General features: G+C 51.5%; 1 long non-coding RNA gene across 2 annotated transcripts in view; it reads right to left on the reverse strand.

Moving 5' to 3' along the window:
* Positions 1-2773, reverse strand: part of LOC107182297 — a 10691-nt gene extending 7918 nt beyond the window's left edge. For both annotated transcript variants that reach the window (XR_001513015.1, XR_001513014.1), the window contains exon 1: positions 2140-2773. This is a non-coding gene — a long non-coding RNA (uncharacterized LOC107182297). The remainder of the gene's footprint in view (positions 1-2139) is intronic.
* Positions 2774-19910: the final 17137 nt, after the last annotated feature.

Raw genomic sequence — 19910 nt, forward strand, 5'->3', positions numbered from 1 at the left:
CTCTGAGCTGCTCTTGATCTGAACTCTGATGACAACGCCACCACTTCCTCTGCCGTCAGAGGCAACTAGAGGCTCCTTCTCCCACACACTCAGCTGCGTGCCCCTGCCTCAGTGTCCCCGGCACCAGCCCTGGGGCTGGCCTCAGAAATGTTGGCACTGGACAGAATTCACAAGCCCAAAGAGCTGTGCTGTTCCCGAATGACCTCTCTCCAGCCTCAGCCTCAGCCTCAGCCTGTTTCCCTATCCTCTGTCAGCCAGTTGGAGAACTCACCTTGGTCCTCAAACCCCTGAGCACTCCCCTCGCTACCAAGGCAAGAAGCAGGTGACAAGCACAGGCAGCATGGAGGAAGGGACAGAATGAGGTCTGGAGCCCCAGAACCCTGGGTCCTCATGCGTGGCTGTGTGGTTTTGGGCGTGGGCACTTCTCTCTGAGCCTCAGTTTCCTCATGTGTAGAATGGGTGCAATCATCATAATACCCACCCCTTCCGTTGATGTGCAGAATGGAAAGAGCAGGGTACAGCCCTAGCCATGGGCAGGTGCTCAGAAAGTGACAACTGCCCCTCCTATGCGAGCCCTCTCCCTCTACCCCAATCCCTTAAGCCCAGTTTGGCTCCTCACGGTCAATGGTGAGCTTCTCAGGAGACAGTAGAGTGGTTAAGAGCATGACTGTCTGAGGTCAAATCCTATCTTTGCCACTTATGATCCCAGACAGTGACTTAACCTCTCTGGGCCTGAGTTTTTCCATTCATGAGACAGATGTAATAATAGTTCCCATATTTCAAATTGTTGTGATGACCAAATGAGCGCACAAATGCAAAGGCTAGAATCTTGCCAGGCACATGGTGAGGGCTACAGAACGTCTGCTGCTCTTCAGGGATTGGGGGGAGAGGACCTGGTGGCTTCTTACAATTTACAAGGGACTCGGGGCCAAGGATGAAACGGGAGACCTGCGGAGAAACCCCGATCTGAACCAGGAGGGATTCCAGAAAGCAAGGTCAGTCGTATTGGGGAAGGTCTTTGCGCAGGTCCCACGCGGCCCCGGCGGGGGGGTGGGGGGGAGGCAGCTCCACATCCATCCTCTGTGGGAGCCGGCATCGTGCTCGGGCATCTCTGAGCACGGAGATGCTCAGCCTGGAACCGGAGTCATCGTGATTTTTTATTTTTATCACACGTGGTCCAGCAGTGTGTCCTGTCAGCTCCACCTCCAAAACACATCCAGAAGGTAGGGTCATGGCCTTCTCCCCACCTTCCTAGCCACCCCCGGGCCCAGTCACCATCATCCTTTGCCTGGACCATTGCAGTCACCTCATCTCTGGTTGTCCCCTTCCCTCTTTGCCCCTGACAGTCCATTTCCCACACAGAGTCGGATGTTCTTTCAGAGCCAAGATGACCATGCTCTCCTCCGCTCAGGACCTTCCATGGCTCCCATCTACCCCAGAGAAAAGCCCAGGTCCTCCCAGTGATGCCCAAGATGCTGCAAGATCTGCCCCCTGGTCCCTATCCTCACTTCCTCCCAGGTGGCCCTCCCAGGTGGCCCTCCCTCAGGCTGCCCAGCCATCACACATCATCACACATGCCAGGCAGAATCCAGCCTCGGGGCCTTTGCACTTGCTGTTCCTCTGCCAGGAATGCTCTTCCTCCAATTACCCCCATTGCTCAATCCCTCATGTCTTTCAAGTCTGTCCTCAAATATTTGCTCGACAAGGTCTCCCCTGGCTCCCGCGTTTAGATCTGTGCCTCTCCAAGGTTCTCCATCTCTCTCCTGGTTTATTCGTTTATTTTTTAAAAATATGTTTTTATTGGTTTCTAGAGTGAGAGGAAGGGAGAGGGACAGAGAGAGAGAAACATCAATAGAGAAACATCACCGATTAGCTGCCTCCTGCATGCCCCGATCGAGCCCACAACCTGAGCATGTGCCCTGACCAGGAATTGAACCGGTGACCTTTGGGTCAACATGTGCCCTGACTGGGAATCGAACCAGTGACCTCTGGGTCAACATGTGCCCTGACCGGGAATCTAACCTGAGTTGATGCTCAACCACTGAGCCCCAGCAGCTGGGCCTGGTTTATTTTTCTCCTTAGTACTTAACTGCCATCTGAAACACAATATATTTAATTTACCTATTAATGTTTACCTACCTCTCCGCCCCCAACTCCAACATGTCAGCTTCATGAGGACTTCCGTTGGGAAGCCAGAGCGAGGAGCAGGTTTTGGATGCGTTCAGTGGGAGTTGCTCTGAGAGCTGGCTACGGCTGGCACAATTCCAGGGACTCGGGGCCCAGCAGAGTGACACACGGAGCTCCGACTTCTTAACATTCTTAATTCAAATGCCAGGACTGCCACGAATTCACCAGGGAACTTTATACTTGTGAGTGGCAGCACTCCCCAGCCTCAGTTTCCCCACATGTAAATGGAATGATGATCCCTCCCTCCCAAGGCTCAGTGAGCTAATGCCCCTGAAGCGCCTGGCACCCAGTAGGCACTCAATCAGAGCCTGTTCCTCCCGTGGCCAACCCCTCCTCCCCCCATGCTAGCTGTCCCCCAGGGGACAGTGCTGTGAGCCTTATTTTTAACTGTGGCTCCAGCGGGCTGGACAGCGGCTCTGAAGGCCGTAGGAAGACCACCAGGTGAGCAACACCCCCAGTCAAAACCCCAGCTGACCACGGCGTGAAAACACCAGGGGAGACGCCCCGCGTCCATGCTCTGCCCGGTAACCCTTTGTGCCCAATCGTGTCATGTCACCCTACGCTGTTTATAAACTTAGCGCTGACCTTTCCCGAGCAGGCCAGTGGGGGTGGGGCTCAGCCAGCCTCCTCTCCCCCACCAGGAACTGTGGGTGGCCCACATTCACACAAAGTCGGGGCTCTGGCCTCTAGCCAGGCTTTGCCCACTCGTTTCAACACCTCCGAGTGCTTGCAGCTGACCAGCCCTGGGGTATTTTTAAACCCTGGCCTTGGCCAACCTCTTTGTTACATTCCGGTCGGTCAGGGCTTGGACTGAGTGCACGCGGCAGTTAGGGTAGCTGGGCAGTTCCACAACAACCATTTAAGCCGATTCCAGAGCCTGTGGGCCTACTGTGTGCCCGGCCCTCTAGAAGGCCTGGAGCTCCAGGGGGCTTAATTCACAGAGCCTGTCCTCAAGATGGCCCCAATCCGGTGGGGACACCATGGCAAGAGTTAGAATGGAGGCTAAGATGGCAATGACAACTCAAATCTCTGCAGGGCCCAGCGGTAAGTGAATGAAGAGAGTCTGGTGTGAGGCAGCAGGGAGGGGTGGGGACTGTGGTGAACTGGGCAAGCTCGCGCCCTGCCTGAGGGGGTGACTGCCGCTCAGCCTGACCTCTGGCTCATGAGAGAATCGGGCCCAGAGCTTCTGACTGTTCGAGAGAGGCTGCAAATCTAGGTTTATGTGGGATTTCATGCAAAAATCTCTTGACTTTTAAATTTTGGCAACACATTTTTTTTTAAAATGTTAAAAACATTCCGAGAGCCAAATGAAACCCATTTGTGGGCTGGACTCAGCCCACAGAGCCAAGGTGATGGAGGCGAACAGTTTGTGCTTTCTGAGGCAAACAGATGCATTACAACATGCTCGACAAATACCGGCTGAGCACCTACTGTGGGCTCCTCCTCCTGGTCTCGGGGAACAGCAGGGAACGGGATGGACAATCCTGTCTCCATGCTGCCTACATCCAGTGGTGTGCTGGAGCTGGCTACACTGGCTCACGGATTCTACAAACTGCCTGTTCTACGCGGCCATCATTTAGAAATTAAATTACACGAACTTGCAAGTAAATAATTATAATAAAAATGAAGGCAACAACTACTCAAAACTCATCACTTTCTATTTTACTATTGTCTATGTTCTAGAGGTTATTGGCATCTACTGTATCATATTGTATCACAGACCATATTACAAGGTGAAAATAGTACAGAACGGTGTGCTGCTGCCCATCTCTTCCCAATCTCACGTTCCGTGAGTCATGTTGGCGGCTTGAAATCGGCCTTGGTGGGAGTGTTTACACCACGGAAATTGGCAAATGTAAACATCAGAACTCCCCCTTGCCGAGAGCCGTGGTTAAACATTTAGCAGCAAACTTTAGCATAAAACAAATGTACTGATAAGATGTAATAGTCAGATAGAAATGATTGCAATGAAGGAAAATAACGTCAGTCGAGGGATAGGTGGTGATGGAGGGGAGCATTTTAGACGGGCAGGTCATGGATATCTTCTCTGAGCAGATGATAGTTGAGCAGAGACCTGAATGAAGTGAGAGAGTGAGCCAGAAAGATATCCGACAAAAGAAGGTTCGGGCAAAGGGAACAGCAAGTTTCTGCCTAGGGACAGGAACAAGCTTGCTGGTTCAGGAACAGGGAGGAGGCAAGTGTGACAAGAGCAGAGTGAGTGAGGGCAGGAGGTGGGCAGAGGTCAGATCATACAAGGTCTTACAGGCCACATTTGAGGAGGAGGGATTTTATTCTACTATGAATGGGGAGTTCTAGAGGGTTTTGAGCAGGAGTATAATATGGCTTTCTATCTTTTAAAATTTTTTCTCTGACCATGATGAGTGGAGTGGAGCAAAGCCAGAAGCCAAGAGACTAGGGAGGGATAACTGGCACAGTCCAGGCAGATGAAGATGGTGGCCACCTGCACTGTAATGGTAGTTGGAAGGGAGGATGGTCAAGGGACTATTCTGGAACCTTTGGTTTCTGGATACCCATCCCATGGAAGGGCCAGGAGGTCGCTTCCCAGGACTAAGGGATGAGCAAGTTGAACACAGCATGGTGGGGATTTGGGTGTGTGTGGTAAATGAGTAACCATTGTCTAGGGAGAGGCTTGGAGGACATGGGGTCTGGCCCTGGGACTTGGGCCAGCCCAGTTCCCTCTGACAGTCTGAGTTCAAAGGCATGTTGTTCTGCCATCTACTTGCAGTATGATCTTGGGCAAATCCTGTATCTTTCTGAGCCTCAATTTCCTTATCTGTACAAAGGGATAATATTGGCACTCATACCAGTGTCACTCGCTGCCTCCTGGAATTGTTGGGACAAAAGGAGATAAAACAGATCAATAATTTAGCCCAGTGTCTGGTTCATGCTATACTTCTAATAAATGCCAGCTGTCAATCATTAGTTACAAAGTTATGAATTATGGAGCCCTTACTGTATGCCAGACTTTATGCTGCATGCGCTATCTCATTTAAGCTTCATGCCTTCCCTGTGAGTGAGGGCTAGCATTACCAGCTCCATTTCACAGACAGGGACTAGCCTCTGAGAGTTGGCCCGGCTTGCCCAAGGTAAAAAATTGCTAGTAGAGAGAACACAGCTGGGTCTGACCTCAAAACTGTTCTAGCATTCATTCTGGATTCTGCTTCCTGTGCCTTGAATCAGCTCCAGAATTTGGGGAAACAGCAGTCCACATGACCCCCAGCATCTGTCCACACCAGTGGGGGCCCCCGCCTTTCCCAGAGCCAGTCAAATCAGGGTGCACCCTTGGTCTGGGGTGTTGACAGGACACAGATGGTGGCTGCCTCAGGGCAGCAAAGGGTCTGGAGAAGCAGAGCACCCTAGGCCAGCCTTGGGCCTTCCTCTGGAATCAGGAGTCCAGCAGGCACTCATGTCCCATCAGTAAACGAGCCCCAAAATAGCTCTTTGGGCCTGTCCAGGGCAACAGGACCAGGACGTCCTGTTCCCACTGGCTCTGGCCAGAGAGTAACCATGTACTTGGCCTTCCCCAGTGCAGTCTGCTGGGAGGGTGGGCAGAGCTCCTCCTGCCCGAGGACTCATGGGACCGAGCTAGGTCCCCAGGCACCAATGCCTGACCTGGGACAGTGAAGCTTCCTGAATATGCTGCTGGTGCAGATGACTGTAGGTGGAACTGGGCCAACGCCTTTCATCTTAGTAGACAGCCCCCCCCTCCTTTCCTCCCCCCCACCCCCCGGGAGGTTAAGAGCATGGGCGCTGGAGTCTGACGGATGTGGGTTCAAATTCCAGCTTGGCCGTTTCCTAGCTGCGTGACTTTGGATAAGTCACTTCCCAGCTGAGCCTTGGTGTTCTCGCCTGAAAAATGGGGGTAAATATCTCAAAGGGTTGCTGACTCAGTGAGTTTATGTAGACAAAGAACAGTTTGTAGACTTTGCAGATTTATGCCTCTGCAATGTGAGCCCCACCTAGGCAGGGACCTTTGTCTGTGTTTACTGATGAACTCCAAGGCACAACTATTTGTTGAGTAAATGGATGGATGGATGGATGGATGGATGGATGGAAATGCCAGGCACATAGCAAGTACTTGAAAACACTTAAAATATCTCATTGTCTTCACGGGCATTTGAAAAAGAGAAACCTGGGCATCAAATGTGACTCACAAACGGAGGAGAAAGTTAGAGTGAGTCAAGGGAAAGAAAACCAAATGCCGCACACAACGCACAGAAGGAACCTGCAAGGGAGCTGGGCATCGCGGGGACGGGAGATGCTGGAGGCACCTGCCTCTTAGCACCGTATCCTGGTGGGCAGCAGCTCTTCACCTGCGGCCAACTGGGTCGTCCCCAGGAGCAGGGACGTGGGGACTCCCGGGCTTCTACCTCTAAGGAGCTGATTGGAAGGGGAAGAAGTTGGGTGACTCAAAGCTGCATATGTGTAATAATCAGCAGCAATGAGGATTCACCCTCCTAAGCCCTTGCCCATGCCCAGCACCGGCCTTCGCATGCGCTAACGCCCTGAATTCCCGAGACAACCCTAGGAGACGGGTACTCTCATTATTCCCACTTTACAGATAACAACACCAAGTCCAGAAAGGGGGTGTGGGCTGCCCAAGGTCACAGGGACAGTGAGTGGTCAAGCCCCTGCCCCAGCACTCCACACAGGTGACCACATCCAGCTCTCCAGGCGCACAGGCTCCTGTTGCCCGGGGCCTTCCCGAGCTGTCCCTCCCTCGGAGCATCTGCCCTGTCTTGTTATTTTGCCAACATCAGCACTTCCTCGGGCCCCTCCTTGCACACCCTCCTCGGGGAGCTTCCCCTGCCTCCCCACAGGGCGCCTCCCCTACCTCCCCACACCTCCAGCTCCTGCTGTCTTTCCTGGGCTCTGACAGTTGTACACTGGCCTCTCCTGAGGATCTTGGGGGCAGGGAGAGATCTGCGTTTCCTCTGGAACCCAGAGCCCAGCCCAGAGTGGGCTGTGTCGGAAATTGTTTATGGAGCAAACACACCCATGGGTACAGCTGTGTACCAGGAGCCCGGACCCTCAGAGCCTCACATCCAGAATCGCACCTGGGACCGGCGATGGGTGGAGGGGACGCTATGATCACCAAGTCTCAGGCCACACTCTGGGCCCTCAGTGCTGCTCTCTGCTCTGTTCCCAGAGGCCAGGCAGTGGGGCGCATTTTAGACGGGCAGGTCATGGATGCCTTCTCTGGCAGACCTGGAAAAGAACCTGGACCCAGGGCCATTCTCTCAGCCCCCCGCCTCCCCGCCCCCACCTTAGCCTCTGGCTGTTCGGCAGTCCCCAGGGAAGCTCCCGGAGCCACTGGCCAGGCTTCCTTGGGAGAGACATGGATGAAGTCCGCTGTTGGTGCTAATCTTTGCCTAGAACTTACCTCTTCCCAACGTCAAACAGGCCCCGGTTTCTGGCCTTGTGGCCTGCATGGGCCTTGGCTCATGCGGAGATTTCAAACAGCTGTCCTTTGTCATCCCCCTGGACTTGAGGTCTGGGCATTTTTCGGTCTCTGCCTGAGGCTGTCCTGAGACTCCCCAAGCCATTGACAATAACAGCGTCCAATTATCAGACCCACCATGTGCCAGGCCCTTGGTGGGCACCAGCTCATTTAACCCTTAACAATCCCTCGAGGCGGATGCCAGGGCAGATTCAGATTTAGATCGACTGAGGTCACTTGCCCAAAGTCACACCATTGTGAACCGGCGGCTTCAAAGCCACACCGTGAACCCTGCGCCATGTGGTTTCTCTCCGTCAGCGGCTGGGTGGGAGGTATTTCTGTTCTTCATGAGAAACGTCACCTCCTTCTGCCAGCTCACGGCCAGGGCAGATGCCCCAGACCTACACTTCCCATAGTTCCCAGCCTGCGGGCTCCTTCCTGGGATAGGGGCTGAGTTACTAACGGGCCAGAGCCCCTTCTCTCAGTCCTTGTGTGGGGTTCCCGGTGGGGACATCTTCCCGTCTTTCTCCCCCTCAAGTCTCCGGGGAAAAGGCCGGACGGGGTCTAAGGTGGACGTTCCGGGCCGAGTTCAGGCTCTGGGGTCTGAGATTCCACACGCCCAGGGGAAGGGTGGAGCTGCCCAACTCGAATTTGGCTGGTTCTTATCAGCTGCAGAGGCAGGCAGTGAAACCAAAGGAGGCCAGGGCTGTGTGTTGACTTTTTTCCTCCTTTTTGGCAAAGGAATCAAAACAAAGCCTCTGCCCTGCCCACATCCTCTCTCCTTTTCTCCCTCCTTTCCTCTTCTTCCTCAGGAGCCGGACAACCCCAAACCTTAAGGTTAAGAGGACGGGTTTTTGTTACCTCCACACTATTGCCACCATTCCCCTGGTGTGCCTCTGCACTGAGGCCTGGGCCATGTGTGTCGTGGGAACGGTGGCACGGATTCCGGCAAGTGATGAATGGCAGCTCTTATTCTCTCCCTTGACGGAGGAAGAAACTGAGGCACTGAGAGGGGAGCTCACGTTTCAGAGACCATTCAAGGTTCTTTGACTCCCAAGGCCATGCTCTTAACCATTCCTCAAGCTACATCCCTCCTCCGGAACTGTATCTCCACCAAGAAAAATAAAAGAGTGCAAAGGCGACTGACCGCAGAACTCCAGCTTCAAATGTTCCCTGAGCTCAGCGGCTCCAAACTCCAATGACTTCAGTGCCCAGGCAAGACACAGGAATGACAGAAGGCAGTCAGGTGGGAGGCAGTAGGGAGTGGTGGGGACTGTGGTGAATTGGAGTGCCCCTGAGTTTCGAACCACCACCAGCCCATGGCTGCCTTGGGAAATGAGGGCCCAGTGCCGCCAGGGTTTTCAGGCAAGCTAAAAATACAGATGTTTTCTGTGAAATCTCTGGATTTTTTTTTATGTGGTGGAAGATAGGAGTCTATTTTTATGTTAGTGATAAATAAAATAAATGGACAGTGTGCTAGGCTGGTCTCCTAGATCTGTGGTCGGCAAATTGCGGCTTGTGAGCCACAGGCGGCTCTTTGGCCCCTTGAGTATGGCTCTTCCTAAGCCTTAGGAGTACCCTTAAGTTAATAACAATGTACCTACCTATATAGTTTGAGTTTTAAAAACTTGGCCCTCAAAAGAAATTTCAATCGTTGTACTGTTGATATTTGGCTCTGTTGACTAATGAGTTTGCCAATCACTGTCCTAGATTAAATATTCCATTTTCCCAGTGAGTTGAAATGCCACTTTTATCATAATCCTCCCTACTATTCTTCTATTTCATACTTTTCTTTGTCAACTCCAAGATCATCTTATCCAATTAAAAAAATCCTGCAGGTCACTGCCTGAAATTACATTAAATTTATATATGTTGGCAGAATTGTTCTCTTAAGGATGTAAAGTTTTCCCATGTATTTACCCTCATCTTATGTTCATGCCCTTAAGGGACATATTTTCTCTTTCTTCCAAAGTCTATTGATTTTTAAATGATGGTGAAATTCCAAACTATTGGAACTGCAGGGGCCAAGTAACACCTCTTATGGGTGGCGTTTGGCCTCGGGGCTACCCCGTGTCCCCTGAGATTCAGGTGGCCTCACCCTGAGGTGGAGATGGAACACGCTGACATTCATGAAAAACTAACTCTGTCCCAGGCGGGGAGATCTCCAGAGCCAGAGAAGCCAGGACAGGCTGGCTGAGGAACTGTGGATGGAGGCACGGTCTTCCTACAGAAACTCCAGCCGGCTCATTCCTGACCAGCGCTTTAAAGCAACAATTGAAACTAATCCATTTGTTTGTGTGGTTTTCTTTTAAAGCAAATTTAAAATAAATAATAAGAAAACACAGTCAGTTGTCAAGTTATATCTATCGAGGCCTCCTAGTGCCAGGAGCTGCTCAAGGAGTCATGGGCAGGACAGGGCACACGGGACAGGTGCCTGCTTCCCGGTCTCCTGCTCTAGTGGAGAACATGGGCGAGAAGCCCAGAAACAGATGGGAAACCAAGGTACATCCTGGTAATGATCGGCCAATGACGAGATGAATAGGAGACGGGATAAAGGGGCCGGGACCCCTGTAGCCAGGGGCTTGGAGAGACCCTCTTGGCAGAGCTGACATTTTGCTAAGACCCGAACGATGGGAAACTGACAGCCGTGGGACCTCTGTCTCAGTGGCAACCGCGACACCCAGCAACTGCACGGTGACATTGGGCGTGTATCCTACCAAACTCGATTGCCCACTTACATGTTTATATTTACGTGTCTGCTCATTTAATTCCTATTTTACGTGCTTGCATTTTCTAAAATACAAAAGTGGCCACATAGAGTTTCATAACCACCTTCTTTTCCTACTCGAAGCCTCAGTTTCCCCATCTGTAAACTGGAGATGATCCTCGTAGCTGCTCCAGAGGGTAAAGATGATCCCCAAGTAGGTGGCCGATGGGACATGATTGATCCAGAGGCTAGCCATGATTAGCATGTGTATCGAATCACTTTTCAATGGCAGCCCTGAGAGGTGGTGGTTACCGCTTCCGTTTTGCGGGGAGACTTTAAGGCTGAGACTGAGCCAGCTCCGAGAGGGCAGCGTTATTCCCCGGCCCCAGGCTCTGCACCGTGAAACCTCAAGCACATCGCGCTAGCACTCCTTCCTCCGGGAGAGGAAACCGAGGCTGAAAGCAGGGGCTTCTTTGGGGCTGTTGTTTTTCCCTCTCTGTGATGCTGCTCATTATTGTGAACATCGCACTTATCTGATGTCACAGGTTTTAGGAACCCAAACCACAGACGCAAATACACTGTGTTATTCTTTGAAGGATTGTGCAGTGAGATAAGAAAGCTTGGTGCTGGGGGATATGGCGTGCGAGGACACAGGGCTTGTTTTTGCAAAATTAGGAGCGTCAGGGTTTGTTCTTGGGTTCAAAGTCGTCAGCATCTCTGGTAGGGGCTCAGTCACCATGACCCAGGCCACACTGTGTGCATGGGGCCCTCACACCTCCCACAGTGCTGTCCGGAGCAGCAGGCGGCGAGCACAGCGGGAAGCGGACCCAGCACCAGCGCACAGCTCCGCACGTCCTGAGGATGCTGCAGAAACGCCGGGCTGCTGGGCTGCTGGGCTGCCTGGGAGCGGAGCATGCTGGTACTGCCCAACTTCTGCTAGGTTCTGAGGAAACCCTCAAATCCTGTTTGGTTTTCCTGTGGCCTTTTGAGAATGTCACCCGGGCACCTGAATCCCCGCTCTGACCTAAGTGTCATGAAGCCTGTGAAAGCCCGCTTCCTGCTTCTGTCCTGGCCCCATGCAGACTGGTATCCACAGGCTGCCAGAGGGATCCTGTGAAAACCTAGGTCATGTCACCTCCCTCCTCTGCTCAAACCCTCCCTTGGCTCCCACTTTCCTCAGGGTCAAAGTCAAGTCCTGACTGTGGCCTGTCAGGCCTCTGCCTTCCCGGTTCTTTCCCTCTCCTCCTGCACCCCCACCTCCTTCATCTCTCCCACTCAGTGCACTGGCCTCCACCGAGACGCTTTTGCCTCAAGGCCTTTGCTCTCGCTGCCCCCGTATGTCCTTCCCTGCAATGTCTAAATATCAAGAAGCCATCCCTGACCCCACAAAATAGTGTCTCTTTCCCAAAATAACTCTCCCCATGCCCTGCTTTATTTTTCTCCATTGCTCTTTGTCACCACCTGGCATGTTTCCAGACAGCAGAGAAACACAGAAGTCCTCAGGAACCTAGGTCCAATGACAATAAACAAAAGAATACAAGGTTTGGGGTGTTTTGTTACACAGCATTATTGCCACCACAGATGACTGATGCATGTAGTGAGAATGGAGATGAGATTACAGTGAGCTCAGGAGAGAAGAGAATGGAATAAAAAAGTCCTGGTTAATAGGGGTGTGGCAGACACTGTTGATGGCTCAACCACAGACATTATCAACTGTTCTTTCTGGCTGAGATAATCCTCTTTTATTTAGGGGCATCAGTCTATATGCTCAAAGAAGGGGCCCCCTCCCTAGCCCGAGGAGGTAAGACAGGTCTCAGGACCGAAGCCCACACATTGGTGATGGTAGAGTAGAGAAGGAGAAAAGCACATGTCCTCGATAATGTCCCTGAGTCACACTGTATTAACCACCCTTGAACTACTTGTGGAAGACACTGCTCGGTGCCTACTCAATGCCCACTATCCCTTGTTTACTTGTTTACAGAACCCTGATTTTATTTGGAATGGCAATGGGCCAGCTAAAGGCACTCACTCTCCTAGACTCCCTGACAGCTAGGAGTAGCCATGTGATCCAGGTAGAATCAATGAAAATTAAACCAAACTTGCCCAGCAGAAATCTCAGGAAAGCTTTTCGAAAAGAGATAAACATGGTGGGCACACTGCTCACCCCATATCCCTTTTTCCTGCTCATAATGTGGACAGGAACTGGTGGTGAAGTGGCCATCTTGCAACCATGACCAACCAAAGCCACATGTTCTTGATGGCTGAGCAAAAAGTGGGAAAGAACCTGGGCCCCTGGTGGCATCACTGAGTCATCATCCTATTGGCTCTTGATGCCTGGATTTCTAGGAGCAGGAGACAACATAAACCTGCCAATGGTCAGGTTTTGTTACTTGCAGCTGAATGCATGCCTGATGGGCCTGCCACATGGTCTCTGCATTTTTGGACATATAAGAAGATGCATTTCCTTAATGATTAAGCCATGTTTCCTGTGCTCGCCCTTGAAAGCAGCCTAATGAATACCTGTGCTTTGTAGGGAGTTGACTTCTGATGAGCTGAGTTTTGCAGTGAGTTGATTTCTGATAAACCTGATCTCGGATTTGAGTGAAATGGGGGACAGAGGGTCATTCTTGCTCTTCTTGGAAAATCAGAGGGTGAAAGAGAAGCAGTCTGATTCCCTGAGCATGTTTTTGCCAAGACCAAAAGGACTAAGAACTCAGGCTCTACTTCCACGTTAAATATGTCTGAAGAGTCCTGGCTAACCTGTTTGTTTGTTTGTTTGTTTGTTTGTTTGTTTGTTTGTTTTTGAAGGAGAAAGCTAAGGTTTAAGGAGGCAAACTTTCCACGTAAGGCACTCAGCCAGAGTCAGGTCTGCCTGAGCTGGGACCATCTTTTTTTCTCTCTCCTTTCGGGGTCCCTGTCTTCTCATCAGTAGAATGAGATTATTCAAGATCAAAGCTTTTCAAACATTTTGCTCCAAAGTAGGCAAAACCCCTTTCCAGCTGAACCTTTACTTGCTGTCCAACTATAAAAAAAGATAAAAGAGAAACTGCTCGGAGTGGAGGGTCAGGAGGCCTGCCCGTTTCCTCCGAGCCCCACGGCCTGCAGGCACCGCCTTGCAATCCGGGGCTTGAGGGCAGGCATTTAGGAAACACCAGCTTCGATTCTCCCGAGGCTTTTGGAAAGAGCTCTGAAACCAAGAGGGGAGTCTCTGATCTTTCCAACATTATTAAAATGTTTCTCAGAAGACAGAACCAAAACAAAACCAAAACAAAAGCTTTCCAACCGCGCAAAAGAACAAGGACAGGGCAGTTACTTCCCTTCCATCTCCCACTTGCTCTTCCCACCCTTGAACCCTCCGCCCAACAGCCCCACTGCCACCAGGGCCTTGTGTCTCCCCCAGAGATGGTCTGTGTGTCACACACACACACACACACACACACACACACACACACACACACACACTGTAGCATTCCATAATCACTATTTCGCATCTTGTTTTTCTCGGTTAACATTATATCCTAGAGGTTCTTCCATGTCCAGTACTCAGAAATCTGCTTCGTTCGCTTCAGGGGCTGTGTGACATTGGAATACTACTTGATTTATTTGGTGAAAAAGGTCCCTATTCTGGGATACTCAAGTTGCTTCCAGTCTTTTGCTAAAACAACAACAACAACAACAAAAAAAACCCCTGCAATGAAGGTCCTTATGTATGTATCTTGGTGCGCATGAGTTCTTTCAGATGGTTGGGTTTTTACCCCACCCCCTACCCCTTCTCTCTCTGCTTTTTGGCCTTTTTTTCTTTTTTTTCTTTTTTGCCTATTTGCATTTTCAAATTTTTATTCCATGAGCATGTCCCACTTGTGTAATAATTAAAAGGATATGTTTACAGGCCCAGGCCTCCAACTTCAGCCAAGTTAGATAAACAGCCCCACGCATAAGCACAATTCAGAAAGAAAAAAATCGGCCTCTGTTGCCGAGGCCTGTCTGGCTGGGAGGCTGCATTTCTGCAGAGTCATGTGCCAAGGCCCAGGCCAGCCTGCTGGGACACGTCCTGGAGAGCAGGGTCTGGGTTCCAGTCCAGGCGGTGCATCAACTTGCCAGATGACTCCAGGTAAATCACAGAGCCTGGCTGGACTGTCAGGAGAGCATTTCCTACGGGCCAGGCTCTGAGTGAAGTAGGATAGGGTGACTGGGGAGGCCGTGTTAGACGGGGGGAAAATGACCTGGGGTGATGAAGCACTTGCCAGCCACCTCACGTGTATCCAGCCCAGGAGTCAGTCCTGGTTCCTCCCACCTCCCCTGCAAATATCAGTTCACCCACAAGTACGATGGACTCAACCTTCCAAGCACAGTTGACCCTTGCCCTGGCTGATGTGGCTCAGTGGTTTGAGCATCAGCCTGCACACCAAAGGGTCAGGGGTTCGATTACTGGTCAAGGGCACATACCTGGGTTGCAGGTTTGATCACTGGCCCTGGTTGGGGTGCATTCAAGAGGCAACCAATCAATGTCTCTGTCTCTCTCTTTCTGTCTCTCTCTCTCTCTCTCTCTCTCTCCCTCTTCCCCTCCCCCCTTTCCACTCTCTCTAAAAATATCAATGGAAAATATCCTTGGGTGAGGTTTAACAAACAAACAAAACACAGTTGACCCTTGAACAATGCAGGAGTTAGGGGTGCCTACCCTCTCCGCAGTAAAAAATCCAATTATAACTTTTGACTCCCTGAAAATTTAATGATTAAACACCTAGTGATAACATAAAGTCTATTAACACATATTTTGTATGTCATGTGTGTCATAGACTGTATTCTTACAATAAAGTAAGCTAGAGAAAAGAAATGGCATTAAGGAAATCATAAGGAACGGAAAATACATGGATAGTACTGTATATATTTATTGAAAAAGTCCATGCATCAGTGAACCTACTCCATTCAAACCCATGTTCTCCAAGGGTCGGTTGTATATCTCCGTCTCTCACCAAATTCTCGCCATGGCCCGGCCTTCAAGGCCCTCTGTGATTGGCAGTCCCCACCTCTCCCACGTCATCTCCCCTCCCCACCCCTCCTGGCGCTCTGTGCCCCATCGCACCAGGCTCACTCCCAACCTCAGGGCCTTTGCACGTGCCCTGCTCCTGCACTTGGATTCTTTTCCTTCCCAGCAGGTCCAGGACCAGGTTGAGGCAAATGAGATGCCCAGGATGAAAACTGTAAGAAGACACGCACTGTCAAGGGCCAGTCTACACTGGAACAAGGCTGAGACCAAGAACCCCTCACATTTTGTACATGGGTCACTCGCTTCCTCGCCCTTATCCCGCTCTGTTTCCCACAATTGGATCTTATCATTTGGGTCTTGCTTAATCTATCCCCTCCTCAGAGAGACCTCCCTGATCATCTTAACTCAGGGTGTCTCTGTCACTATATAGCCCATCACTTGAATTTATTTTCATTATTCTTCTTAAAAAATTATTTGTTTTGTGCCCATCTCTGGGTTATAAGTTCTATGAGAATAGGGACTGTATCTGCCTTGTTCTCAGATATTCCCCCAGCACCCAGCAGAGTGCCACATTCAGGAGACAGTAAATATCCCTTGGATGGATGGATGGACAATGAATGAATGAATGAATGAATGAATGAATGAATCAGCTAGTTAGTGGCAAAGCCAGGATTGGAACCCAGGTTTGCCTGTCTGTGAAGTCAGCCCTCCTATCCCTGACTGAGAACTGAAAGGTTTAGATGCAATCAGCAGGGAACCCTGGAGGGTGGCTTGTGTCACAGCCTGTCCCGATGGGAACCCTGCGTCCCAAGGACAGACTCCTGAGGAAACTTCTGGGACGGGGAGGAGCTTGGCCACAACCACAGGGGCTGCTCTCAGCCTCGGGCCTTCCTGGGCCAGCTGTGCCCGCCCCCCTCATTCTAGTTTTTATTTTTAGCGGCGAGTTTTTGGGCACAGTGGACTCTCCTTAGGAAAAGTCCAACAAGAGGATGAGAGAGGCGGTTTTGAAATCCGGTGGGAAAGTAGGTCAGGCTGGGTTGCTGGCTGGAGTCCAGGCGATAAGCTTAATAACGTGAGTAGCCGTATCCATGACACAATTCATAACTGAGAGGAAACAGCAATTAAGGGGCAATTGTGCAACGTGGGACAAGCCTCCTTCTCAGCTCATAAAAGCAGGAGGAGGAAGAGGCGACGCTGTCATTCTGGGGCCACTGGGGCCCAGGCAGGCAGCCTGGGAGGATTGGGGGCTAAATCTCTACATGGAGGGGCTTTGCACACATCTCTCCTCTCCCCCTCAGGCCTCAGGGAGCTGGGAGGATGTGTAAGGCAGAGACTCCCCTCGTCAAACACCTACTAAGTACCCAGCTGGGCTGAGGAGGAGCTAGGAGCCGTAGAGCTGGCTTTTGCTGCAGTTGGGAGATTTGGTCGCAGCTGCACTGTTTTGATGCTGCCTTGTCAAAATGGAAAACGGCTTTGATTACCGGGTGAATCGTACAACAGACACGCCTGGTCCTCAGTCCACCCCCCCGCCCCCTTCCAGTTACTATGGATTTTCAGTCTCTCCTTTATTCCTTCTCTATTATTTGATCTTTCCATCAGCACCCTTTGTATAATCAGTTAACACACACACACACACACACACACGCGCGCATACACGCACACATGCACACACGTACGCACACACACGCACACACACACACGCGCGCGCACACACGCACACACGTACGCACACACACGCACACGCCATTAAATCCACATTGGCACCTTTTCTCTTCCTTGAACAAGCCAGGCATGCACTGGCCCCAAGGCCTTTACAGTTGCTGTGCCCTCTGCCTAGAATGCTCTTCCCCTCCATATCCACATGGTGCACCCTTCACTCCTGCCGGGCTTCACTCAGCTGTCGCCTTCCCAGTGAAGTCTTAGCTGACCCACCTTTTCAACATGGCAAACCCATCTGGGGCCCTTGCCCTACCTCTCCTGCTGTATTTTTATCTACAGCCCTTACACCAAGTGACCCTCTCCATCTGCTGCTCACTTATTTCACTGTCTGCTCGGTCCCACTAGCGTGTTAACACCACCAGCAAAGGGGGTTTTGTCCATCTTGTTCTCCGCTGCATCCCCAGTGCCAGGAACTGTGCCTGGAACATTGTAGGCGCTCAGGAAAAATTGGTGAATGGATGAATGGATGCATGAATAAATGTTTACTAGTACTACCAGCTGATAAAAAGGCTGGCTGTTTGCTGGATTGGTTTGAGGGCTGCCTCAGAATGTCCATGGGTTAAGACCTTCTTAGACGCTGGTGGGATCATTGGAAGTTGGGGTAACAAGAGCCGGTTTATTGGCCCAAGTATTGCAGCTGGCCCCTGTCCTGATTGGTCAGTGCTCAGTCTGGACAGCATATCTCCGCTTCCCTGGGAGCTCCTGGACACCTCAGTTAAGATTTTAAATGCACTGACTGAACCCACCCATGAACATTCCCATGCAAGGGAGCAAAGCTCTGCATGCAAAAGGGGTTCCTTGTGGGACTTTTCACAGTAGTGTGCACACACACACACACTCGCACGCTCGCATGCTCACACTTACACTCAGTCAGACCTAACCTCGCAATTCAGACCCAGGGGCACACTCACACACTCATGCAATTAAACTTACACGCTCATTTTGTCATTTACGCACCCAGACACACACATGCTCAAACTGGTTTATACACTCAGTGATGACGCTGCCCCCCTTTCTGGACACCGGACACACACAGATGCCTACTTACTCACACCCATACACAAACATGTCCACGTGCGCACACTCACTTGCCTTCTGAAAGCCCTACTTTCACTCACTCATCCTTAGGCATGCAGTCCCCCCATACACACGGACACAGTGGACACCCCCCCACACACACCCCAGCGACACCTCCTGGGACACATCACCTGCCCTTCCTGCAAGCTGAGCCCCAGGGAACCAGCCCTCAGCTGTGTTTTGAGGAGTGGGTCAGAATGTTTGCCCTGACCCCGGTCCACCCTGAATCTCGACTCTGACCTAGGGCAGCCTCAAAGCCGCCTGATGTGGGCAAACTGGGGAGGGCCTGCTCTGTCAGCTGCGGGTACATGATGCTCACATCAGCGCTGACTGTGCTGCCTTGGGGCACGTCTGCCTGGCTCATCAGTGCCCGGGGCACCCGCCCACTTCCTCCCCATCAGATGGCAGGCCAGCGCTGATGACATCAGGCAGTCTCTGGGCCTGCCTGGCACCCAGGACAGAGGCAGAAAGCAAGCTGTCCCAGCTGCGTGGCCAACTGAGGAGCCCAGGACTTGCCGGTGGCTCTGTGACCCAGGTCCACTCGGGCTGGGCTGCCTGTCCCCAAACCCACAGGGGCACTGTGACGTGGACTGGTTCCCATACCCAGAAATGACCGTAACAGTGACTAATATTTACTGAGCGCCTACTGGGTGCCAAGCACTGCTCTAACTCATCATGACTATTCTCTAATCTTCAAACCAACTCTACGGGTGGGTGCCACCCCATCCTAGGTGTATAAATAAAGACACACAGAAAGGTTAGGGGACTGGCTCGAGGAATAGGATTTGAACCGGTGATCTGGCTGCAGACCCCTACTCTCAGTCGCCCCCTCTCCAGCTTGTTTGTTTGTTGCTTGTTTTGGTGAGTCTCTGATAGTCTTGACTTCTGCACCTCTCACCTCTCTGAATCCTGGCATCAATCTCATGAGCAGGGTGCCAGTATTAGCCCCGTTTAACAGATGAGGAAACTGAGGTTTAAATGACTGGCCTGAGACAGACAGCAAGAAAGAGGCAGAGCTGTTTGTACCGGAGTCCCAGGGCTCCTGCTGCAGTCCCTGGTCATCTCCCTCCTGTGCCAGAGGTTTTGGGGATGGGGAAAAGGGAGCCGGTGGGCCTGTGGTGGCCACAGAGCACTCAGAAAAATAATCAGACATGATGCCAATAAAACAACAGACATCGTACTTCTTAAAACAAGTGGGAAATAGTGAACATACAATAGAATACGCAGCCTCACAACCTTGCAAAGCAGATGCTGTTTAATTCCATTTACAGATGAAGAAACGGAGTCCTTAAATGCCATCCCCCATGCTCAAAATTTCTAACGTACATCGCCTTCCAGGAGTCTCACCTGAACTCAGGGTTGAATATCCAGCTGTGGCTCGACATGCCTAATGGGCAACTCAAGAGCTCCAGGTAAGAAACTGAACGTCTTCTCCGCCCTGCGTGACCCCGCCCCTCCTGCAGCTTCATTGCAGAACACACCACCTCTGTCTTCCCAGGGCCGCAGGCCAAAAGCCTTCCAGTCCTCACTGACTCCTCTCTTTCTCACCCATGGACCGCAGAAGGATCCTATCACTTCACTCCCTCTCCCCGCTCCAAAGCCCCACCCTGTGTGAGTCACCAATGCTTGCTTGGATGATTGCCGTGTCTTTCAAACCGTGTCCCCCATCCTGCCAATCCTCCCTACCCGGAGGAAGCCAGGTCGTGTTTCTCTTCTGCTTCACACCGTCCTGTGGCTCCGGGTCACCCAGAGTAAAAGATGAGGTCCTGGCA

The sequence above is a fragment of the Myotis davidii genome, unplaced genomic scaffold, assembly GCF_000327345.1.
Source record: "Myotis davidii unplaced genomic scaffold, ASM32734v1 scaffold935, whole genome shotgun sequence".
Lineage (NCBI taxonomy): Eukaryota > Metazoa > Chordata > Mammalia > Chiroptera > Vespertilionidae > Myotis > Myotis davidii.